The sequence below is a fragment of the Pinus tabuliformis genome, chromosome 5_1, assembly GCF_031772625.1.
Source record: "Pinus tabuliformis cultivar Carrire ecotype Pingquan chromosome 5_1, CPIR1, whole genome shotgun sequence".
In the NCBI taxonomy this organism is placed as follows: Eukaryota; Viridiplantae; Streptophyta; class Pinopsida; order Pinales; family Pinaceae; genus Pinus; species Pinus tabuliformis.
The window spans coordinates 209,479,718-209,505,784 of record NC_142305.1 but is presented as its reverse complement, the minus strand read 5'-3'; the positions used below and the strand labels follow the sequence as shown (position 1 = coordinate 209,505,784).

The following is a 26,067-nucleotide window of genomic DNA, read 5'->3' as shown; positions in this document are numbered from 1 at the left end:
CTTATTACGCTTCTTACTGGTAGGCAGCCCATTGAATTGGAAACCCTTAATCATGTTTCATTCACAGACGGTGATTGGTCAAAGGCATTTATCGCGGGAAGGTCATATGTTCGATCCCACAAATAAATAAAGAATGGCTCCTCTTAACACGGTGTACATTGAGTACCCTGTTCAGCTCGGTCACAACCCTGCAATTAGAGAAGAGAAATGGAGGAAAAGGGCAAACAAAAGTTGTAGAGAAGCCTTCTATTTGGGCACCAGCAGTTGCAGTGTTGTTAAGTTTTTTTGGTTTCTGGATTGATCCATAAACTCCTTTTCTGCTGCATCACAAAGACGAGAACACCCACTTGGGAAGTTATAGCTTTCTTCATCTTTCACAGTTTGTGCATGTCCATTGAAGTCGGTATTAGCGAAGCGTCGGCTTGTCTCATGATTCCAAATTCAAAATAGATTGAGCTTTCATGTAACACAGAAACGTAATCATGAATTTATACAAATTATACTGATGTATGAAGAAAGCATGAAAACTTCGTATTTTCATTCGACTAATATCATGTGCTACTATTTTAAACGTGAAAGAAATAACCTTTCCTATTTATAGATTCAAAATTTTGTTTTAAAAATTCAATTCAAATACCTCTAGTCTAGTTTAACATATAGTCTAGTTTAGTTTATAGATGCCTCTTGAGGAACAAAAAAATCAAATCTTCATATACCTAGTTATCTTTTTAGGAAAAGAGATGCCAAAAAAAATCTCAAAAACTTAACCGCTGTGTAACGTAACCTGTTCTTACAGTCATGAGCTTGACCAGCAATGCCCTTAGCATGGTAGATGCTCTGGATACATACGGACAGAATATGGTCCTATGGAGGCCTCCAAAAACAGAGAGATCATCCAATTCCTCTAGTACTGCAGATTATTACCATCATTATAATCAAATTTGGGATGTATTAGAGGTTGATAAATTGGTTCCCGATGTGACTGTGTCCAAGGATGAATCCTCTATGAGTATTCAACAGGCGGTGAACAGTGCACCGGATAAATCTGAGCGGAGATTCGTGATACATATAAAGGCTGGGGTGTATAAGGAGATTGTTAGGGTTCCTCCCAGTAAAACTAATCTTATGTTTGTGGGTGATGGCATGGGGAAGACTGTGATCACGGGGTCTATGCGTGTGCCATCCCTGCCTGGTGTTCCAAGTACATATGGCTCTGCAACTGTTGGTAATGCTCATCATTGTTCCTCTTCCTCTTCATATTAAGTTGGAATTTATTTCTTTGCCTGAGTTTGGTTTTGTTATTGTGTTTGATCATGGTGTGGTTCCTGGCAGATTTGAGATGCCTTGAATTGAAATTGGAAAATCTGCTCTTCCAACATGTTTTGATCATTACACATGGTTCTTGCGGACCACATCCCTCCGTGATTTTTCGGGTCAACCTTAGTCCATATTCTCTCCTCTCTCACCTTTTGTCACTAATTCACCCCAAGAGACATTAAAAGAGCTGTTAGGATCTTGAGCACTAGCAAAGAAGTAGATGAGTAAGGTCTGCAAGTTGAATTTGCATTGGCTTTCCCTCTTCATGGTCTCAAAATATCATCCACCCCATCTTCCAATTGAAGGATATTTCTGATAGAAATAATTACAGGAATATTATGATTGGGCGTGCCTTTGTCGAACTCTATGTTATGGGCGTGAACGTGTGGCTTTCTCAACATATAGAGAGGAACAAATTCAAAGCTATGGGGCAACCAAGTCTTAGAAGAGATTATGAAACTAGTGACCACATTTTTAGCCTGTGTGCTATTATCAAGGAAGCTGACGTCCCTCATCTAAAGTCCTGTTGCTTTGTGGATTTTCAGAAGGCTTTTGGACTCTGTTCCAAGGGAATTATCGTTCTGGAGACTACGTGAAATTGGCATCTTTGAGTGTCTCATAGTTGCTTTCATGAAATTCCATGGGATATACATTAATGGGTTAGAGCATAACCGAGCGAGTACTTCCACAAGGGAGATGTTTACGTTTTACACCATGTTTTGTTTACCTTATTCTTATTTGCAGAGGATTTGATCCTTTTAGCCTCCTCCCCTAGGGACATTCAGAGATAGCTTGATGCCCCTTCCAATGTGATGGTCATAGAATGATGGTGGTGAACCTTAGTGAAATTGAGGTTGTGATTTAAATATCCAAGAGCACCCTAACAAACTTCCACTTCTTCTTCAAAGGAAGCGAGGTGGAGATTACCATTGCTTATACATCTATGGGATCTGATCCATAGCCCTTAGGTTTAGCTTAAGGCATGTCTTTCAACCCAAACTTAGAAAGGGTTATAGGTCTCTCTCCATGCTTGACCGACAATACTTCCATATGCATTTTCAGAACATCTCTTCTGAGATGCATTTTTTGACACAATTAACAGACCTATAGTACTGTATGGTGTTGAAATCTTGGGGCCTACCTCGTTACCACCTGACTGCGCGCAGGCTGAGATAGTCCAATTCCTCATGCTACAGTGTATGATTTAGCATAAACAAACAGTTCCATAACCCATTGTACAAATAGTTTGGCATTCATCCCTTTTTCCTTGAGAGCATTTTTGGACTTGTCTTCTTTCTTCACGGGAAACTCCTATCTGGCCCTTTGCCTTTTTTAGATTGCCTCCACAGGCCCCTTTGTCTAGCGAATGTGCTGTTTTTTTAAAGGCGTCTTCAGTTCTTCAAAGAGTGCCTCCCTCCTTTTAGCTATTCTCTAGATGCCCTAGTGACATCCTAGCCCCTGAATGGAGATAAACATGGATATCAAAGAGGACGTCTATCTACAGTAAATTCAGGTCACTTGGATTGAATCCCACAACGGTTTCACAATCAAATGACCTTCTACTATGATCACTTATTGTACAAGTATGATCTAGGAAGCAATTCTCTTTGATACATTTGCATATTTTTATGGGTCTTCTTGCAGAACCCAAAGGGCTTTAAACGCTTGTTCAATTCTGTGGCCAAGGAATCCACTACCATTGCTTCCAATTCCTTCTGCATGGACATAAAGTGTGACCTTTCTGCCATGTTGCTAAGAACTACTGGATAAAAATGCCAAACCACAACACTGAGGGCCTGCATGTTGGTTAAACTTAAAAGCCTGAGGAAAGGTAGAGATTTGGCTGACAAGACTTCTTTGGAGACAATCAATTGTGAAAATGACCATCCAATTAATGAGAGAGAAATTTTCTACTTGAGTTCAACCCAGATTAATTCCCTTGCAAAGGAATGCTGATCTAGAAAGCATCAACAAAATACAAATGAGAGGAGAAGGAAACAATCAAAATCCAGCAGTGCTTGGAATGCAATCCGTCATTTGCAAGGGAAGCAATAATGCTTTTCTTCATATTGTAGGTTGCTGAAAAGAAGAGAGCAATAACATTTATTTTTGCAGATTCTGCACTTCTTTCATCCTATTAAAGCAGCAAAAAAATTAATTATCATTTTACATTTTAAGAATAAGATATTTGGAACCCTTTCATATGATAGGTGTAATGTCTTTCAACATGCATTGGGGTTTGTAAGTTTGAGAAATTTCAATGGGCATATGCTAAAATCGGATCCTTTGTTTATTCTGATAACTAGATAAATATGTGTATGCTATTTCTAAACAAAGACGGAATTTAATACTTACAATTACCATCGTTCTTTGGTTTTGAACTCTTATCAAAGGAAAATTCAATCAATCCATATTCCTCGATCCCACTAAATCTTGTTTTAGATGTTGAGGATTGCTAATTTATTTGTTTTCACAGTTGCAGCTGTAAATGCTGATGGCTTCTTAGCACGGGATATAACATTCGAAAATGCAGCAGGGCCAGGTAGTCAACAAGCGGTAGCCCTAAGAGTAGATAGTGATCACTCTGCCTTCTACAACTGTGCCTTTCTTGGCCACCAGGATACATTGTACACTCATATTCTTCGTCAGTTCTATAGAAACTGCAGAATAGAAGGCACTGTTGACTTCATATTTGGAGACTCGGTAGCCATCTTTGAAAACTGTCTCATTCTGCTGCGTCCTCGTCAAATAAACTCAGACAAAGGATCATCAGATCCTGTCACTGCACAGGGTCGAACAGATCCAGCCGAGCCCACAGGATTTGTTTTCCATAACTGCACTATCAATGGAACTGAAGAATATATGAGGGCTTACTATGCCAACCCAAAAATTTACAAAGGCTATTTGGGTCGGCCATGGAAGATGTACTCCAGAGCAATCTGCATAAATTCATATTTGGGAGAGGCCATTAGCCCTGAGGGATGGATGCCGTGGATAGAGGACTTTGCTCTTAACACGCTTTACTATGGGGAATACCAGAATTATGGGCCGGGGGCTAAGGTTTCTGGAAGAACGCCATGGTCTAATCCGATACCTGAGAGAAATGTAGGAATGTATACTGTTGGAAACTTTATACAGGGAGACGAATGGCTGCCAGATACAATCAATAAATTCAAAAACAAAGGTTGGTTACTATGCAATCTTCTAATGCGTGATTTTCTTCTACATTGTTGTTGTTCCCTGATGATGGTGAAGAATTCAACGGGAAGCAATGGGACTAAAAATTCTCAGACAGTTGCAACCCAAAAATCCATGAGCCACATTGTTTCCTTCTATCACTGTTTCATCTGTCTTTGGAGTATTGCAATTTCAATCTGCTATGAAGGAGCCACTTGCTTTTCATTGGAGGAAAATGTTATTTGTACTTGTCTGCAATTTTTGCTGCACTATTTTGATCGACATTGATGACCAAAATGGCAGAATAATTTTGTACCTGGTGCAGAGGAAAGTTGTTTTGTTACTGGGAAAGTTTCAACGCAGCACTGTTTTGTGATTGGGCGAATCCTCCCGCAGTTATGTTTGAAGCATGGGATAAAACTTTTGGAAAAATGTTATGAACTCTAAAGGTTTGGGTGTCTGTATTTGTTGTTGTTTTTTTTTTAAATCACGAAAATTGGTTGAATGAAAATTACAGGGATTTATTGAACCACCAACATAATATTGACTCTCAAGTTTTAAGTAGATATCATTCAAGTTCTCAATATGTTCTTAATATAAAAAAAAACATGCAACTTCTTATACAGGCTGACTGTAAGTGCAGAGCGATTTGGTGAACAGAAGCAAAAACCAGTCTATCGGTCAGCTTTCTGGTTATAGAGGACTCTACGACAACATTACAGCATACTTTTTAAACTAACCAAAAGACTTTTAAAAGGCTTGAAATAAAAACCGGACCTAGAAAGTTATAAAAGTCTGACCTTCCTGGTATAAGATACAAACTATTATTAACACCAGAAATAAAAAGACAACCACAATGAAGAATAATTTAAACATCGTTGGAACTAATAGATTCTAGAACAATATAAGTTTGGATAATACTTTGATCATTTGAAGAATAAGGTACTTAATTTTTAACAGCATGTTATTCTCGACAACGTCATGGCTTATTCTGTGTGACAATTTGCATACACTCTCTTTGATTTTTCCAAGGAGTGATGTTATTCAAAATATATCTCCCTGTGGGTGTCCTTATGCTGCACACAAGCAATGATGCATTCACTTTTTTCAACTTTATGTATGTTTATCATTTCCATCCATATGATTGTCTTCCCATGATTTCTAAGATGTAATTGAGTTTATATCCATCCAATTGTATTATAGGCTCCTAAACCAATGGTAAGATCAATTATTTTAGATTTGCTGACAGGACTAGATAGACACGTGGGATAAATCTTATATTTATAGTATACTCCTCTTTAACGTTATGAGTTTGTACACATGTTTTAACACTTTCTCAGCTCTCAATAAAAATCAGAACATTGTGGAATTCTTTTAGGATCAGAAGCAACGCTAGGGTTGGAAAAAGCATGTAGCACTTATAATGTATCAAACTTAAAATAAGCCAGAAGTCTCCATTTTATCTGGGATTCCTCTTTGTTCATCCCTTGTCTGACACTAAGGTATATAATGTTCTGAAAAGTCTCATTGTGATATCCACTCATACATGCTAGACAGTAAGGCACACCTCTGTGTTGAGATTCAATTCTAGAACCATAATTGTTTTTGACTTTTATTGATTTTTCTTTGTCAAAAATGTAGATTAGCATTGCCTCGAATTGGCCATTTGTTGATGATAAAAAATAAACACTGGTAAAGAAACAAAATTGCATAAAATTTTGACTTCTTTCTTCTATGCTGTTGTTTCTTATGTCATTTGCATAAACTTTTGACTTCTCTCTTCTATGCTATTGTTTTTCATATCATTGCCTTACGGCGTTTCTTTTGCAACATGTGGTGCAAATGCTAGTTAAGCTTATTTTTTCAAAACTCTTGTAACATGTTGTTTAGTCTTGTTTTCCGTAATTGTATTTTTGTCCGTATGGTTGCAAGTGCCATGTAAGATGGTCTTATATTGAACGCTGACAGCAATCAAGATAATCAAACATGTGATACAATCAACATCTGCATGTGGTGGGGAGGGCAATATCGCTCCGTCTCAACCACCCGAGACACATCGCGGGTACAAATATATGATATTAATTATGGTATAGATGTATATGGAATTGGGCTTGATGAATTTCAAAATTTTAAATAATGAATGGCTAAAATTTGACAATTTGAAAATATTTTTCGTCTTATACATGATTCAACGAACATAATGGAAGATTTATAAATTATTTTTCAGTTTCATTTCACTCTTGTTTTTAATTTATTAAGAAATAATTAATTAATGTTTTAAAAATTATCTAATTTAACTAATTTGCGATTAATTTATTAATATTTTGGGAATAATTATCTGGATGTCAACTGTTGAATGGTTCGGTCATAAACCTGCAGTTATTTTAGATTTTGGAAGTCTAGGGTTTCTAATGGATGCATCGGTCCTCAAGACAAACTTATCAAGTTCTTTAGGTCCAATAGTTAGTTACCTGATACACTACCTAGGAAAAATGTTCGACTTCTCTCTCTATTTTTTCACACATTTGGAGATATACATAGTCAATGAAACATTTTGGAATAACTATCTAGCTCTCAACTGCTGAATGGTCCAGCGACAAACACAAGTTACTTGGGATTTTGGAAGTTAGGAGTTTTTAACGGATGCTTCTATCATTCAGATAAACTTGTCGAATTATCTCATACCAACACTATGCTTTTCTGATAAGTGTAGACTTGCTTCTGCTACTTCTGAATGGCTTAGGGTTATTCATGTAACGTTAAACTTGTCATATATTCATTTTACTTCCTTCCCATTAACAAAAACAGGAATATATTCAAACCTATTTAGTCCAGAGGGTTAGAAGGTTTGCTTGCAGTTCAACACTTTCGAACTTTGTAGAAACACTAGTTCTGTATGGTGGTTCATTTACCAGTTAGAAAAATTCAATTGGAAACTAAAATTTATTGATTAATCATTCAAAAATCTCTTTTACTATTCAAATAAAAGATCACAACCCATGAATGAATTATGTGTACTTCAAGTCCACTGCGTTTCTTTACGAGGAAATGATTTAAAATCATTAGAATTTGCTCGCATCATTTCTTTAAAACCTAATAATGAGATTCAACACATTCTAAATATTATAATATAATTTATCATTTATTGTTAAACTTTATATTAAGTTGGGCGTATATCAACCACATTTATTAATGTGATTGTGTTATTTGAATGCGGGTTTGTGCTCATTATTTTGTTTGTAAGCTTGAATTAGAATATGTAATATTAACTGAATATTCTTATTTTTCATTTTAATATTTTTTGTCATTGTTTTTTCATTTTTCCATTTGTTGGCAAAGTTTAGATAGAATGATGGTGAATGAAGGGGTGGGAAACCTAGTTGGTTACTTCTCTATGCATGGTAAAAACTATTTTGAGACTATTGATATGTTTTGTTTTAAATATTTAAATTATTTTTTATTCTTTAATGTGAACCTATTTTTGTTGTAAAGTTCACTTCTTTCCTACGGGGCATAGAGTAGACGGTAAGAGGGTGTTATGTTAAGGAACTTCGTGATCTAAAGGTTACTCGTTCAAAACTTTATGGGAAAAAATCCAACCATGCTAAAGGCTAGTGTGACCCAACTCAGGCACAATAATTTTGACAACTTAGGTGCCCCTGGGTCATGGATACTAAAGCCAAAGGTTAGGCCTGCGAATCATCTCAAAAATCACATAAGCTAACTAACAAAAAAATGTTCATTTTTTATATTTTTCTTCCTTTTTTTTTTTATAAAAATTACAATTGTTTTTTTTCAAAATTGGTAATTGGTTTATTTGATTTTTCTAATTGTAATTTATTTACCTTGTTGTAAGGTGATTTATTAACTTTTAGTTATTTTATATAGGATTTGTTTAGTACTCTAGAACCTTTTATCTTTTGTTTATTAATCTGGCTGCTCTCTTAGTGCAAAATAATTTACAAATCTTGTTAAAAATAATCAAGAGAAATTAAATAAAAAAGGTAAATTTACTAGCAACAAAAAAACACATAAATCATAAATACAATGTTTATTATGGAAAAAAATCATTATCTAAAAAACTAGCTAGAATATTCTATTGGTGTTCACCTCTAGAATGCATTATAACAAAGTCTTCACAAGCCTTTTAAAGGCATCATTAAAACATGGACAACCAAAACTATGTGTCTAACACCACTAATATTGACCAAGTAACTTTGGCCCTTTCACCAAGTCAAGTTTATCTAAGAATCCCTCTTTAAACCTTGACTTTGGTTTCCCTCGACCAAATCTGGCCAAACCAGCTATGTGAGCCAACACAACTCACCTCGCCTTACACCCTTCAAAGTTTATATCTAGGATATTTGTTAATTCAGTATGGCCCTTATCACCTATGCCTAACTACAAATTTTATCGGTAATTTCCAAGGGGTAAGCATGCCTTACTATGTCTTATAATAGTATGCACATTTACAAGTAAAATTTTTCAACTCCATTATAAGAATATTTATTATTATTATTTTTGTTTACAATACACAACTTACTTCTCTCTCTTCCATATGTCACCCATTTAACCCCTAACAAAAAATAAACAAACCATGATAAATCATCTCATTGAATCATTCTCCCAAGTACTTTGTGTGCATTAGTAGGACAGAGAAAGAGCTCATGGACTTGGTCCTAAAGCTAAATGACCAACTAAAAGAGACAGAGAAAGAGTTGGACATTTTGATTCAGTCAAAGCAAACTGACCTAGCAACGACTTCCACAACTGCCATTCCCACAATGATAACAACAGTTCCTTCTACATTGGAACCAATAGCTCCACCTGCCACAACACTACCAATCACAACTGAATCTACAGCAGCAGGCACATCAACAGAGAAAACAACAGAGCTAGTAAAAGCCATGGAGGAGATGTCCATCCAGGCAACAGAGCTCAAAAGGCTAAAGGAGAAAGTGGCAAGCTTAGAAACTGACTGTAATCTTTCCCAAATTCAACAAAGAGAAGAAATATAGAAAGCCCTAAGGATGGGTGAGAAAATCAGAGTCCTAGAAAAATATTTAACATTGTAGAAGCCACTAAGACAGACCAAAGAAATGATCTAAGCCAATATCATTGACTCTGTCAATGATATTTGGCCATCAATTCAAGTTATATTTGAGCAAATTGAATTGGTGAAGGTAGCCACTGAGGCTATCAAGAAAGTAAGGGAAGAGTTGGGCGAGATGCCTGAGGATGCCAATCGACTCATCCACTTCCTGAATAGTAAGAACAAACATGAGCTCAATGAGCTTGGTATAGAGGATAGGACCAAAGCCATCCTAGAGGTCAAAAAGGTTCTTTCCAAAAGAAACCTTATGCTAAACTTGGAAGAAAAGTGCCACAACATGCAGGTGGCCATTGATAGGTTTATGACCAAATTTCAAATTTTGAGGGACAAAGGCCTTCCTAGTCCTATGGTCATTCATGATAAACTCATGACCCAATTGGACTACACTGATAGACTTAGGAAATTGGCTAAGGAACAAGCCAGTACTTCAGGTATCAAAGCCTTGCCAACAAGGAAAGTACTATATGACACTTTTGAAAACTTGTTCTTTTTAGAACATGAAGTGAAACATTTGTTTGTCACTAAGCCTAATTTTGCTAAGTACACAGAGGCAGACAAAATCTACAAGAGAATGTTGAAAGTAAAGTTACCTGAGGATGAATGGTGGGAAAAAATGACAGATTTACTATAAGTTTTACATCAGAAAGTTACTACAGTAAGTCTGAAGGTAGCCAGATGAAACAGGTAAAGACAGATCAGCAGGGTCAAAGAGTAACAGGGTCAAAGAGTATCAGTGAAAGATCAAACTGAAGAAGATTCCAGCGTACAAATATCAGCCAGCTTAAAGGGCTACAACTCAACTGCAAAAGCTAGCACTACCACAATAAAAGGGACAACATGATGCAGTTTTCCATCTGTCTCTATCTTCATGCTTGAAGGTATTTTTATTTCCTAAATTAAATCTCAAACTGTTATGAGATATTTTGTAATTATTTTTTGTATAAATACTTCATATTTCGAAGTATTTGGTGTGGATTCCAAGACATTTCTATAGACTTTCTCTCTCAATTCTAAGTTCTATTGTATCAATGACTGGATTGGCTTGCTGGATCAAGGAATAAAGCTCAGATATTTTACAGGATTCTTGTGTAAATTGATATACAAATAAGTATTCTCTTTTGTGTGTACTGTTATTTCTCTTATGTGTCTCCATAATCTTGTTTGTTTATCTAAAATATAAATGTATAACATGGAATGATATTTTAGAAATTGCTTGAATGCACTCTGTCTTGACTGTTTACAATTTTAAATGTTTTCTACTAAACTATCTTTGTAAGGGAATTCTTGACTGCTCCCTTGCTTTCGTAGTCCCCCCCCCTGGTCTATAGCAAAGGATTCTTAATTGCCCTTTGTTCATGATCACCTGCTTTCTTTCATTCTGATCTCGGTCTAAGGATTCTTCATTGCCCTTTCACCTTGGTTAGAACCACCCCATCCAATAGACCTGAAGATTTTCCTTTTGCTTTGCTAGCCTGCCCTGTGAGCATTCCCTTTAATGATCTGGTCCAATTATGCTATCCTTTGATTGACTCCATATCCCAATGGCTTGAAGACATAACTTTATCCATCTGTTCCAAGAATTCTACCACCCAACCTTCAATCTAAAATCAAAATCCTCATGAACACTAAGAACTAGCCTAAAATTTAATAAAAACAAAGTTAAATCATAAAGAGAGAGCCCTCTCTAGACTTAAGTTGGCTAGAACCTGAGTCTAAAAGATTGGTTTGTAGTTACCTCGGATGATTCCTTCTTTTTATAACTTCTAGGGAAAACTTCTGAGTGATAACAAGTGTCTTAAAGACAAAGCACCCATGCAGAAACTAGTTAGTGGAGATGTTCGACAAGAAAATCTGCTACATTTCTCATGGATCGCTTTGTTGAGTAAGAGATGATTTTACTAGATTTGGTAGCTTGTCATGGCCACATTTTGTAAATCATGCGTTGCAATTTAAACTGTAAAAGTGATGATGTGTTTTCCAATGCTTGTTAAAGCAACAATGATGTTTTGACTTTTTATTGATAGATGGGTTATTGATTTCTATTCTGATGTAAACATGACCAAAGATTGTGTCTTATAAACTCTTGGAAATGATGGGGATGCTTGGTTAATTATTGGTCATGTAGTTGAGCATGTAATTTGCAAAGATTGTGCTACAAGTTTACGGAGGATGCAAGTGTCGGTTCATCACTTATGGCTCTGAAGGACAAGGGTGAAGGAGAAGCAAGTGTGACTTGTCAGGACACTTGTGGTGCAGATAGTGTATACAATAATTGCAAATTATGTTCATGCTTTTGGAGGACCAAAATCTCCTTAGTGTGGAGGAATGATCTAGGTGGCTCCAGAAATGCTCAAAAGTTGCATTAGAGGAAATTTTAGCCTAAAAGTGCCCATGAAATTATCACATAATTTCCATGCTATAATATGTAAACCAATCAAAATCCTTTAAATTAAAAAAGAGGTACATGTAAATATTTTGGAGGGAAAAGAAGAAAAACTAATTTTTTAATTGTATTTTTGACTTATCTCCTTATAGGCTTACTCAAATTTAAAGTGTAGACACTCGTTGGATGCGGAATTAAATTCCACGTCCAACGAGTAGCCATTATGCATACTTTTGAGAAGAACCACATTGATACAAATTGTAAATACATTAAAAAGGTATGTTAGGCACACTTTTTTAATGTATCTGCAATTTTCAACACACTTTTTTAATGTATCTGCAATTTTCATCAATGTGGGTCTTCTCAAAAGTATGCATAATGAGTACTCGTTGGATGTGAAATTTAATTTCGCATCCAAAGAGTGTATACACTTGAAATTTGAGTAAACATATAAGGAGATATGCCAAAAATACAATTAAAAAAGTAGTTTTCTTCTTTTCCGTCCAAAATTCATAACTCTTATTTTATTATTTTAACTATTATTTTATTATTCCTTAGGAGGCCACTTTTAGGCTGAAATTTCCTCTAATGAAGGTGGCTCCAGGAAGGCTCGAAAATCAAAGTCTTCAAAATGTAGCCAAACCAATACCAAGTTGTAGTGCTCGTCATTATGATTCCAGTGGTGCATACGATAATCAACTTCGAGTCTGTATGATCAACATATTGTAGTTTAAAGTTTGACGGGACAAGAAAAAAGTGGGGCCCATAGTGTGCCACATGGCATCCCAGTCAGCAAGTGGGACCCACATGGCAGCCCATCAGCCATTAACACATGGCACTCCATCATTGGCATCCTAACCCTACACAAAATTTTTTTTTAATAATATTAAAATAACTATATACAACCAATTTCATATATATATATATATATATATATATATATATATATATATATATATATATAATTAACATAAAACAAAAATATACTAAAAACCATATAAATCAAAATATGGTTATGGTGGGGATTTACCATATATTAAATATGGTTATAAAACAAAGTTATATTAAAATCATAAGTCAAAAAAACCACACCAACGAAAAAGGTGGAAATGTTTTATTAATGGTCATATTTATAAACCAACGATTGTTATACCATAACCATTTGATATAACATGCCCAATGCCCAAAAATAATGTAAACTCCAATCTGTAACCGCTAGATTTGAACCACTCCAAATATAATGTTACAACAAAACTTATATATTTTGGGTCGGGCAAGGGTTAGAACCTCCGACTTTCGCTGCCCTAACTATAGCCTCCACGAATGACCCATAATGTCCTGGCTTGTTTACTTTGCCACTTAAAACATACAAAAATTTACTCTTACATTTGCACGGGGGTAGCACCGACAAAGCGTAGAGAAGTGTTGAACGACCAATGGAGGAGAGCGAAATAGTGAAGTGCAGAACCATGACACAATTCTGGGAGTCGGAACCATGCCTAGTCAGAGATGCAGAACCTTGACGCAAGAGAATCAATTGACGCCTAAAAGATTGCTCGAGAGGTAGATTTTTTATAGTGACATAATTTGACAAGTGGATAGTCATTTTTGTACATTTTCTCGCCAGGAGTCCAACCATACAGTCAAAATCTCCATTTGAGCAGCATAAATGCAAGTGTGCAGCAACAAGTAATCTTTGGAGAATCTTGTGGAATCTTTAGATTCCCTTGGAGGCTGATTTTTTCCAGTGTTAGAATGATGCCAATTTTATATTCATTCTTCACAGAATTTCACAGGGAGCATAGTGGTGTGCTTAGAATCTTCATCCGAACAACAGATTTTCCAACCATATTCAGGAAATAATCATTGGGGGAATCTTCAAGATTCCCAAGGGTCCAAAATTTAACTGTTCCAGAATTGGACAAGTTTGTAGTCGATTTTACACCACTCATCACCAGGAATTTAATGGTGTAATCCATTTCAGCAACTGAGCTTTGCATTTTTCGGCCATCTTCGAAAGTGGAGGTATATGATGCAGTTATGCCATGTCTTTCTTCTTGATTTGCTGAGATGATGTATTTATTGTTGAGATCCATGATTACCATTATGTTGAGGGATACTTGTTGCCACATCATGTGAGATTGTTTAGCTTGTCATGTTGAAGGAGGACCCATTTGAGTGAGAGTTACTGTAGGGAGAACGTCTCGTGGAGAGATAATCCACTCTGATTGAGGGAAATCATCCTTGTAGTGACAAAGAACACACCATGTACATCATCATGATTTGCAGCATTAAATGAAGTGGCCTCCACTCTTGACACCAAGGCCTGGAGATGTAACCCACACTGGGTGAACTCCGTTATCAATGTGTTTTTGTTCATTGATTTGATGGTTTTTGTTATGTTTTGTCTTCCTTAAAGCACACACATGTAGTTGTTCAATACTCTTTTATATGAAATTCTGCTAACATCACAAAAGTAAAAGATCTCGGATAATTCTTGTAGCTGAAGAGATTCAGATCAAAAAAGCATAGGCGGAATTTAAATAAGTCCCTAGGAGGTTCACTCTTGTCCTTGGAAAAGAGATCAACAAGTTTCTCCTAGCATGACTTGGTTTTACATGAAAGAATTGTAAAAATGAGGTGGCTTTATCCTTATAAAGTATTGGGTATGTGTTATATTCATTGTATGACTAACACCATGAATGATTTATATGCACCACTCACATAGGGGGTGGCTTTTTGCGTCTGTTTTGGTGGTTTTCAACATGCAATTTTTTCTTTTAGCGGTTTTTAGATGCATGGTGGTTTTTCCCATGGTTTTGTAGATACAGTGAAAGGAACTATGGTTAGTTTCTAATCTAGGGTTAAGGGATTGGGGGTTTAGGAATGTTACAACATATACATATTGTATTGTAACATTGTAAAAATAATATATTGAAAAATATTGTTGGTTTTCCTGGTTTGGGTTTGCACGATAAAATATGTGTTAATGTGTGTGTTTTTCATTGAATATTTTACGTTTTATTGAGAATATGTTTGCATGAATTATCTATGCAAGACTAAAACCTACACATAGAAAACCTTTAGAGTTTTTTTCTTCCCCCCTTGGTGAGCTCCAGTATTGTAGAAATAATGCTACAACTCCTGGGGCTTCCAGTCTCTTAATTTTATCAACCCGGTAGTTCGTACAAACTTGGAAGCGGCGGTGCTATATGCACAAGTACTAGCTCTTGTCGCAGCTGTCACTTGGTCAGCTGGCACAAGTCCGCTAGGGCTCAAGCCAACTTCTATAGGCTCTCAGAAGAAGCTTGCTAATTGATGGACGAAAGCTAATCTCAAAGGAAAGCTACTTTAATTGACAAAAATGAACCGAAAGCAAATCAAAGCATGTAAACCTAGGAAACCCTAATTTAACTAGTCTGACCTCTACAATGCAAGGAATGTAAATGCAACTTCTACCAATGCTGTCATTACCTCTAATAAGTGAGAATGCATGGATCTAAACTACTTGCATCATGAAAGTTATGTTTTTGTATTTTTCCTTTAAGTATGTGGAATGATTGTGATCTTGTGCTAACTAGGGTTTGGTTGTGCAGATGGGATGGAGAAGGAAGGAAAGCGTGGGACAGATTAGGGAGGCTAGGAGAGGTCCCTAGGGATCCTTAGCATCCATCCACAGAGGTTCCTCGCATTCAGATGCTCAGCAACCGAGAGAGTGGCCTCCTACAGGATGCCTGCAAAGGATTCTACAGGATACTCTGTTTTCTACAGGATGTCTACAACTGGCTACAGGATGACCTACCGTGAGCGTTTGGAGTGATGGAGGAGTGATGAAATGGTAGGGGGAGATAGGTAAGGTAGGAATAAGGCTGGTGATGGCTTTAGAAGTGAAAGAATAGGATGGGAAGTGAGTGTAGGGAGTAGGTTGGAAGGTAAAGGGCTATGTCAACGAAAGTTGAAGGAGATGGAGCTAGGTGGGAAATGAGAGGTTTGGAGGGTAAATGAGTGAGACAGAGGTTAAATAGGACTTGAGGAGGTGATGAAGATGATAGAGATGCCCTGCACAATGCTCATTTAAACGAATCAATGAATTCTTGCAAACAAACCAAGTCCTAGCTAACTTAATCTAATTGTCAATGAAATAAATGAACAACAGCTTTGTTTGGAAAGAGAACCATGTACTTCACGTGAGAAAGAGCATTCCAAAAGATCTAAATGCATAACAAACTCCTACCAATCGATTCTAAGCATAAAAAGCTACGTTACCCATCAAAACCAACTACCATAACAAAGCAAGATCTAAAGAGCAGATTTTTATTTCAAGAACGCAGCAAACACATAAAGATACACAAGGGAGGTACTGGGCGCTTGAGATGGGCCCAACCCCAAGAGCTACAGCCTCCCATGAAAGATTTAGAGCTGGTGCAAAGCTGGATCCATCTTTATTAATCAAGAAATGAAAAGTACATCAAAACTGTCCATAAGGAGAGCTTGAGAATGAGCTGAAAGCAAAGCTAATCCATGGCCTAAAAATCGAACTACAAGCTAGCTAACTAATGGCTAGAACAAAATGACTAACTAGCTACAAAAATGACTACCAACTAGCTAAAAAATGACTAACCACTAGCTAACCAAAATGAGGCCCCAAGCCTTCTTATTTATACAATTTGAGGACCCAACAGTCCTCCTAAAAGTTAGGGACTTGGCTGCCCAAGACTTGGAGTTAACAGCAGTCCAACTTGACTTGCTTGGCTGCCCTTGTGCTCATTAATTTGGTGGCCTTTGAACTCCGAGCTGATGGTGGAGAATTCGAGGTAAGGGTCCATAAATGAGGGGGACACCTTCCTACAAATCCTCTAGCTTGTTCTCCCACGAATTTGGCTGCCAAGTGCTCATTAAGACCTTCAATTTTGTCTCCAAGTTGACCAACAAGGCTACACAAAGCACCCATTAGACTTGTTGGCATAATGACTAACCAAATTCACTCTATTAACATAAAAATAATCAAAAACATGCAATAAACAAATGAGAATGGTGGACTAAGCCAAATTAGGAGGTCGAATGAGCCCAAATAATTGTACATTTTTGGGGCTCATCATCACCCCCCTACTGAAGGTGTTGCTCATCCTCTGAGCAACCAATCTCTCTCCTTGTCTTTGATGGCCCTGATGGCCTCCTTGTCATGCCACGCTTCTGAAGTGATGTCCTCTTCTCTGTACAACCATGCTTCTTTGCTTCTTCCCACGACTTGCTCCTTTTCCTAAAGAATTCTCAGCTTGGGTATGATTGTGCAAGTATTTCAATCTGATGGCGGAAATGGTGGTGAAAGGAGATGAAACCAGTGGAGGATGGAAGAAAAAAGTGGTTGCATGCCTCTTCAAGCTTCAAGTCCCTCTCCATAACTGATTCTGGCCTGCCAAAAGGCTTCTACAGGATGTTTTTGGCAAAAATACAGAGCTTCCTGTAGAAGGTTGAACCGTGACTAAATTGTGCCCGAACCTTGAAAGAAATGAGTGTTCATGGAGGGGATGGATGTGCTTAGGGTGGCCAACACAGGTGCTGCCTCCTTAGCTAAAATCTCGGCCGATTTCTCCTTTTGCTGCCCTCTTTTCGACTTCCTGTAGAAACAGTCCTGTAGTGGCTTGTTCTGTCTTCCTGTAGAAACAGTCCTGTAGTGGCTTGTTCTGTCTTCCTGTAGAAACAGTATTCACTGTTTTGGCCTGCTTGGCTGAGGGTGCCTTCTTCTGGTTTTCATCATCATTCATCACTGCTTCGTTGAGATCTTGATCTTGCCATGAATATAGTTATGCCCATACTTCCAGCGCTGTGACTGAGGTTGTCCTCATTATTGCACCATTATTACATCATCATTCATCATAATGTCAAAGATCCATCTGCTTGCTCTGCAATGCTTGGTCAAGTTGCATATTCAGACCTGCAACATCTTCCTGCATGAAACAATCTTCTTTTTCCTTCTTGTTGGCTTATCCAACAGGCACCCAACTTGAGAGGCACTAACTGATGATGAGAAGAAACACACAACTCTGCCTCTATTGTTTGACCTGGACCAAGACAGCGAATTTCTTGCATAAGATCACAGGCTGATCATGTATCCTGTTGTTGGTGCTCCAGATTCAACAGGAGACTCGATTGACTCATCAGCTTTGACAACAATGTTAAAAATTGCATCTGCTGAACATTATAGAAAAAACGAACACAGACCATTATTGGTGAATAACATGACTGTTCATTAGAGAATGCATACATGACATTCATACCGTCCCCATTTGTAATGAGCCTTCACTTAACCTGTGATTGATCAATTTCTTGGCCAGATCCACCTTCAGGGCCCTGCAAACTTCCTTCAGCTGTTAGAAGGACTGATATCTTTGGCCAAACCCTGATATTGCCATCCTGAGACAAGTTTTGGAAATAGCTGGAGGTCACTGTTGCTGTGTTTATCTCCCTTGAAAATCAGCGTTCATCCAACTGTTTGTGCATATTTTTTTTATGGCTGCCAAGTGCATGTGTATAACTAACGTAAATGGGAGACAAACTCCCACCCAAATCTTCAACTAACCTGTGATTTGACACGTCTGCAACCAAATGCCACTGCTGCCAATCAAATCTGTGAATAGCAGCCAGCGTAGAGGTTGATCTGTTGTGCGTGTTTCTCTTGAAGATTAACGTGCCATATTTTTACTGCCAGGTGTGGGTATGAGTGGAGATAAGGGGGAGTTTAACTCCCATCAATCTGTTGTCGTAAACTGCCACCAAACCAAAGTTTTGATTGCTGTGATAAATCCTCATTTAAATGACCACTGCATATTGTCTCTTGCTGGTCTGCGTGGACTGCTGTAGGAGTGAGGTGGCAAAGACGTGCTGGCCCATGCAATTGTGCATGAACTGCAGTTGTTAACTGTGTTCCATGCCTGTGATTCCATCCACCCGTTGCACTGGAGTTTAAACAACCAACACTGTCCGTTTTTTCCTTCACGTGCATGGCTGAGCGCACGTGTCTCATTCACCCACCAAGTGCTATTGAACTAGATGTGGGTGGCTAGTTAGCTGACCACCGATTTTTTTAATCCCTAACCATCTCATTCATTCATGCCATGTTCAGATTAGATTCATGCAAACAGAGGAATCGGTTTTGTCACGTACCTGAAAGTCAGTTGGCTGCTGTGAAGCTTTGCTGCATGCATGTGTTGATGTGGTTGCATGGTGGCTTGATTGATGATTCATGGTTGTTTTTTCTTGTGCAGGCGTCCTTTGGCCGGATCCAAGCTCCAGACAATTGTTTCCACGTTCAAATCTGCACGTCCAAGCTGCTGTTGCTGCATCTTCACCAAACCAGAACTTGTTTTCGACATTTCTCCCAAACGCCAAAGCGGATTGAGCTGAAACTTGGTGGACATGTTCCTACCATCATGATACATCTCCCATAGCAAATTCGTGATCCATGGATGCACGGATTTCGAGAAAATTGGAGAATGGCTGAAGATTTCAGAGCTCGATTTCTCGGAAACCGTGCGTCGGAATTAGCTGAAACTGCTTGGGTAGGCTACTATCACCCATGTGCATCTCCCCATGAAACAGGTTTGGAAACGGATGCACGGTTATGGAGAAAATGCAAAAATGGCTGATGGTGATGGAGGCTGATTTCTTGGAAACCGTGCATCGGAATTGCATGAAACTGCTCAGGCATGTTGTCATCAACCTTGTACAATCCCCCATAAAACGGTTTGTCAAATGGATGCATGGTTTTCAAGTTATGGTAAAAACAAATTTGGTTCTATGGATTTTTGCCTTAAGGCTTTTTGCATGTGCTTGCATGGGATGACAAAATGAATTTTGTTTGTGATGCAGGTATGGAGATGATGGAGGAGGAGTTGGAAGACTGCATGAGGACCTCTGAACCCTTGAGGAAGCTAGCATGTTCGCCAAACCACTTTTTGAAATGCATGCCTAGTTTCCCACAATTTCTACAGGAAGATCCTGTAGAAGCACAATGAGAAGCACAAGGAGGTAAAAAATGATGGATGAAGGCAAGGGATGGACACACAAGTGCTTGCAGGCCTAACCAATAGATTCCCACCATTAGATTCATTTTTGAGATTGAATTTGGCTCGTCCAAAGGTTCTACAGGATGTTTCCTGTAGAAATATAGAGCATCCTGTAGAAAACACAGTTTTGAGGAAAGAAGCATAATGACATGAAAAGAATGATGGAAAAGGGGTGAGGAGTGGAAACATAGATGAGTGTAGGCCTCATGGACATATTCCAAGCCTTCAGGTCCTCTTCGGAGATCAATTTGGCTTTTTTGTAAGCTTCCTGTAGAAGATACAAAACTTCCTGTAGAAGGCACAAAAACTCCTTTGACCTTGATTTGAGTGCTCCTCCTGCCATGAAACGTCCTCCTTTAACCTGCAATGTCATTGCTGCAACATGAAATGGAGATTAGCTTTATTTTTCTTTTTCTTTTTCTCTTTTTTTTTTTTTGAAAAACAACTAGGGCGCCTCATGGAGGTTTTCACCCTAATTGCCTGCCTTGGGCGCCTCCAAGGGAGGTTTTCACCCAAAGATCTTTTTCTCTTTTCTCTTTTTTTTTTTTCAACCCATTGACCGCCTCATGGAGGTTTTCAATCAATGAGCCAACCTAAGGCGCCTCCGAGGAGGTTTTCACCTTAGATTTCTATTTTCCTTTTTTTCATTTTTTTTTTTTTTTTTTCTTTTTCTTTTTTCTACCCTACCCTACTTGAAAAACAAAATCATTTTCAAGTATAAGAATACTTCCAATGGAGCCATGTGCACATCGAGATTAGAGACAAGATGATGTAAAGGCTCGGAATGCGTGCTTTGACAACTATCCAACTTTCAGAGACAAAATGATCTGACTTTGAAAGTACAAAACATAGCTGAGGAAGAGAGTACTGCTGCAACTTAGTGACTGTCTGGAACCATGTCTCAATATAGCTTTGATATCCCTGGTCCTTTTGTTGATCTGGATCATTCTTCATGTCACTTTCTATCATGACTTTCTCATCTTCCTCTTTTTGTTGATCTTTCTCTTGAGTACATGGAGGATTTAATGGTAACCATGAGGGATCTTTCTTTATCTCTGCTTCTGATGTCTTCTCTTTATCAAGTGCAGCCCATGGTTCTTTGATCTCCTCTTTTGAATCTTCTTTTGCTGGATGTGATCCTTCAATGCTTTCAAGATGATCTCTTTTTTGCAATGCTTTTCCTGAGCTTTGGTGAACATCATTGAGCTCAAGAGGAGTCATTTGCACATGTTGTGCCTCAGATTTGCAATTGGGTTGAGCTGCTCCATTGCATGGTTTTGGAAATGGTGGTACGGGTGGTTGAGTGGAGGTGTGAAAGTGAGATGGAGATGGATGGCATTGTGGTTGGGCAGGCATTTGAGGTTGCCTTGGTGGAGGAGGAGGCGATGGTTGTGGATGAGTAGGTGGTGGAGGAAAATGAGCGGGATGAGAGTTGTACTGGGGTCTCCACTCCTGACAAGGTGCATTCCACTGAGGCTGTGGCTGAGCATAAGAGTGAAATGAATGAGCAACTGGTTGGGCATAATATGGATCTGTGAAGGAACAAGGAGGATATGACCAAGGAGGAGGTGTAGACCAGGAAGGATGAGCAGGGGGACCCCAAGAAGGCATGAAGGTGGCTTGGTAAGGGTCATAATAGGTCTCGGGTGTCCCTTGTAGCTCCTGCTGGTAGGGTACGGGTCCATGTGGCCTCCTTTGGTTCATAAAATATAGTGATTCAGTGGCTCCCTTGGCTCTTTGATATGCAGCTTTGATTCTGGGCAAGGAAGGGCACTGATCTGTAGGATGGTATTCTTCACATACAAAACACACTTCTAGGGAGTGCATTGGACATTCGTTCCTAAGATGCTTTTTAAGGCACTTAGGACAAAAAATGACCAAAGCCCTCTTGGCTTCTTCTTGCTTCTTTTGGATCCGCAAGGTATCCAGTTGCATGGCAAGAAACTGCCTCATATCACTCTTGAAATCTTCGATCTGATTTTCAAATTCATCTTTGGACAAGATATTGCTCCCAGCATCTCTGCTTGTAGCCATTTGCTTCAGAGGAATGTTTCTTCTTCTTCTCCCCTAGAGGTTCTTCAGATATGTCTTGATGTCCACCCAGGGGTCCTTTCATCACAGCCATCGAAGAAGAACGTTGGCTGTGTGAAGAAGTGGGGGTGTTGTGCAATCATTTTTCTAACTTATCTCTACTCCTACAGGGCATGAAATAGATTGAACTGCAACTGACTATCTTGCGAAATTGAAAGGACTAATCTATTTTGCTCAAATGAAATTGCAAGAATGAAATGCTAGTCTACGCTTGCGGAATTGAAATGCTAATCTACGCTTGCAGAATTGAAATGCGGAATTGAAAGGCTATTCTAGGAAAGCAGGAAATGCTAATCTATGAAAGCAGGAAATGCTAATCTAGGAAAGCAAGAAAGGTTAATCTACTTTTGCATAAATGAAATTGCATAATGGAAATGAAGTAAACTACTTAGAAGAAGGTTGTAGTAGAAAATAGAAGAATAGCAACAATCACCAATACTCTGCCGCTTCCCCGGCAACGGCGCCAAAAAGATGGTGAGCTCCAGTATTGTAGCAATAATGCTACAACTCCTGGGGCTTCCAGTCTCTTAATTTTATCAACCCGGTAGTTCGTACAAACTTGGAAGCGGCGGTGCTATATGCACAAGTACTAGCTCTTGTCGCAACTGTCACTTGGTCAGCTGGCACAAGTCCGCTAGGGCTCAAGCCAACTTCTATAGGCTCTCAGAAGAAGCTTGCTAATTGATGGACGAAAGCTAATCTCAAAGGAAAGCTACTTTAATTGACAAAAATGAACCGAAAGCAAATCAAAGCATGTAAACCTAGGAAACCCTAATTTAACTAGTCTGACCTCTACAATGCAAGGAATGTAAATGCAACTTCTACCAATGTTGTCATTACCTCTAATAAGTGAGAATGCATGGATCTAAACTACTTGCATCATGAAAGTTATGTTTTTGTATTTTTCCTTTAAGTATGTGGAATGATTGTGATCTTGTGCTAACTAGGGTTTGGTTGTGCAGATGGGATGGAGAAGGAAGGAAAGCGTGGGACAGGTTAGGGAGGCTAGGAGAGGTCCCTAGGGATCCTTAGCATCCATCCACAGAGGTTCCTCGCATTCAGATGCTCAGCAACCGAGAGAGTGGCCTCCTACAAGATGCCTGCAAAGGATTCTACAGGATACTCTGTTTTCTACAGGATGTCTACAACTGGCTACAGGATGACCTACCGTGAGCGTTTGGAGTGATGGAGGAGTGATGAAATGGTAGGGGGAGATAGGTAAGGTAGGAATAAGGCTGGTGATGGCTTTAGAAGTGAAAGAATAGGATGGGAAGTGAGTGTAGGGAGTAGGTTGGAAGGTAAAGGGCTATGTCAACGAAGGTTGAAGGAGATGGAGCTAGGTGGGAAATGAGAGGTTTGGAGGGTAAATGAGTGAGACAGAGGTTAAATAGGACTTGAGGAGGTGATGAAGATGATAGAGATGCCTTGCACAATGCTCATTTAAACGAAACAATGAATTCTTGCAAACAAACCAAGTCCTAGCTAACTTAATCTAATTGTCAATGAAATAAATGAACAGCAGCTTTGTTTGGAAAGAGAACCATGTACTTCACGTGAGAAAGAGCATTCCAAAAGATCTAAATGCATAACAAACTCCTACCAATCGATTCTAAGCATAAAAAGCTACGTTACCCATCAAAACCAACTACCATAACAAAGCAAGATCTAAAGAGCAGATTTTTATTTCAAGAACGCAGCAAACACATAAAGATACACAAGGGAGGTACTGGGCGCTTGAGATGGGCCCAACCCCAAGAGCTACAGCCTCCCATGAAAGATTTAGAGCTGGTGCAAAGCTGGATCCATCTTTATTAATCAAGAAATGAAAAGTACATCAAAACTGTCCATAAGGAGAGCTTGAGAATGAGCTGAAAGCAAAGCTAATCCATGGCCTAAAAATCGAACTACAAGCTAGCTAACTAATGGCTAAAACAAAATGACTAACTAGCTACAAAAATGACTACCAACTAGCTAAAAAATGACTAACCACTAGCTAACCAAAATAAGGCCCCAAGCCTTCTTATTTATACAATTTGAGGACCCAACAGTCCTCCTAAAAGTTAGGGACTTGGCTGCCCAAGACTTGGAGTTAACAGCAGTCCAACTTGACTTGCTTGGCTGCCCTTGTGCTCATTAATTTGGTGGCCTTTGAACTCCGAGCTGATGGTGGAGAATTTGAGGTAAGGGTCCATAAATGAGGGGGACACCTTCCTACAAATCCTCTAGCTTGTTCTCCCACGAATTTGGCTGCCAAGTGCTCATTAAGACCTTCAATTTTGTCTCCAAGTTGACCAACAAGGCTACACAAAGCACCCATTAGACTTGTTGGCATAATGACTAACCAAATTCACTCTATTAACATAAAAATAATCAAAAACATGCAATAAACAAATGAGAATGGTGGACTAAGCCAAATTAGGAGGTCGAATGAGCCCAAATAATTGTACATTTTTGGGGCTCATCATCACCCCCTACTGAAGGTGTTGCTCATCCTCTGAGCAACCAATCTCTCTCCTTGTCTTTGATGGCCCTGATGGCCTCCTTGTCATGCCACGCTTCTGAAGTGATGTCCTCTTCTCTGTACAACCATGCTTCTTTGCTTCTTCCCACGACTTGCTCCTTTTCCTAAAGAATTCTCAGCTTGGGTATGATTGTGCAAGTATTTCAATCTGATGGCGGAAATGGTGGTGAAAGGAGATGAAACCAGTGGAGGATGGAAGAAAAGAGTGGTTGCATGCCTCTTCAAGCTTCAAGTCCCTCTCCATAACTGATTCTGGCCTGCCAAAAGGCTTCTACAGGATGTTTTTGGCAAAAATACAGAGCTTCCTGTAGAAGGTTGAACCGTGACTAAATTGTGCCCGAACCTTGAAAGAAATGAGTGTTCATGGAGGGGATGGATGTGCTTAGGGTGGCCAACACAGGTGCTGCCTCCTTAGCTAAAATCTCGGCCGATTTCTCCTTTTGCTGCCCTCTTTTCGACTTCCTGTAGAAACAGTCCTGTAGTGGCTTGTTCTGTCTTCCTGTAGAAACAGTCCTGTAGTGGCTTGTTCTGTCTTCCTGTAGAAACAGTATTCACTGTTTTGGCCTGCTTGGCTGAGGGTGCCTTCTTCTGGTTTTCATCATCATTCATCACTGCTTCGTTGAGATCTTGATCTTGCCATGAATATAGTTATGCCCATACTTCCAGCGCTGTGACTGAGGTTGTCCTCATTATTGCACCATTATTACATCATCATTCATCATAATGTCAAAGATCCATCTGCTTGCTCTGCAATGCTTGGTCAAGTTGCATATTCAGACCTGCAACATCTTCCTGCATGAAACAATCTTCTTTTTCCTTCTTGTTGGCTTATCCAACAGGCACCCAACTTGAGAGGCACTAACTGATGATGAGAAGAAACACACAACTCTGCCTCTATTGTTTGACCTGGACCAAGACAGCGAATTTCTTGCATAAGATCACAGGCTGATCATGTATCCTGTTGTTGGTGCTCCAGATTCAACAGGAGACTCGATTGACTCATCAGCTTTGACAACAATGTTAAAAATTGCATCTGCTGAACATTATAGAAAAAACGAACACAGACCATTATTGGTGAATAACATGACTGTTCATTAGAGAATGCATACATGACATTCATACCGTCCCCATTTGTAATGAGCCTTCACTTAACCTGTGATTGATCAATTTCTTGGCCAGATCCACCTTCAGGGCCCTGCAAACTTCCTTCAGCTGTTAGAAGGACTGATATCTTTGGCCAAACCCTGATATTGCCATCCCGAGACAGGTTTTGGAAATAGCTGGAGGTCACTGTTGCTGTGTTTATCTCCCTTGAAAATCAGCGTTCATCCAACTGTTTGTGCATATTTTTTTTATGGCTGCCAAGTGCATGTGTATAACTAACGTAAATGGGAGACAA

At 38.8% G+C, this 26,067-nt stretch overlaps 1 pseudogene across 1 annotated transcript; it reads left to right on the top strand.

Moving 5' to 3' along the window:
* The first annotated feature begins 778 nt into the window (after window positions 1-778).
* Window positions 779-25,766, top strand: LOC149164122 (putative pectinesterase/pectinesterase inhibitor 51 pseudogene; annotated as a pseudogene). The gene is made up of 3 exons (XR_016260057.1): window positions 779-1,225; window positions 3,800-4,501; window positions 25,645-25,766. The product of XR_016260057.1 is annotated as a putative pectinesterase/pectinesterase inhibitor 51 pseudogene (transcript).
* The last annotated feature ends 301 nt before the right edge of the window (window positions 25,767-26,067 follow it).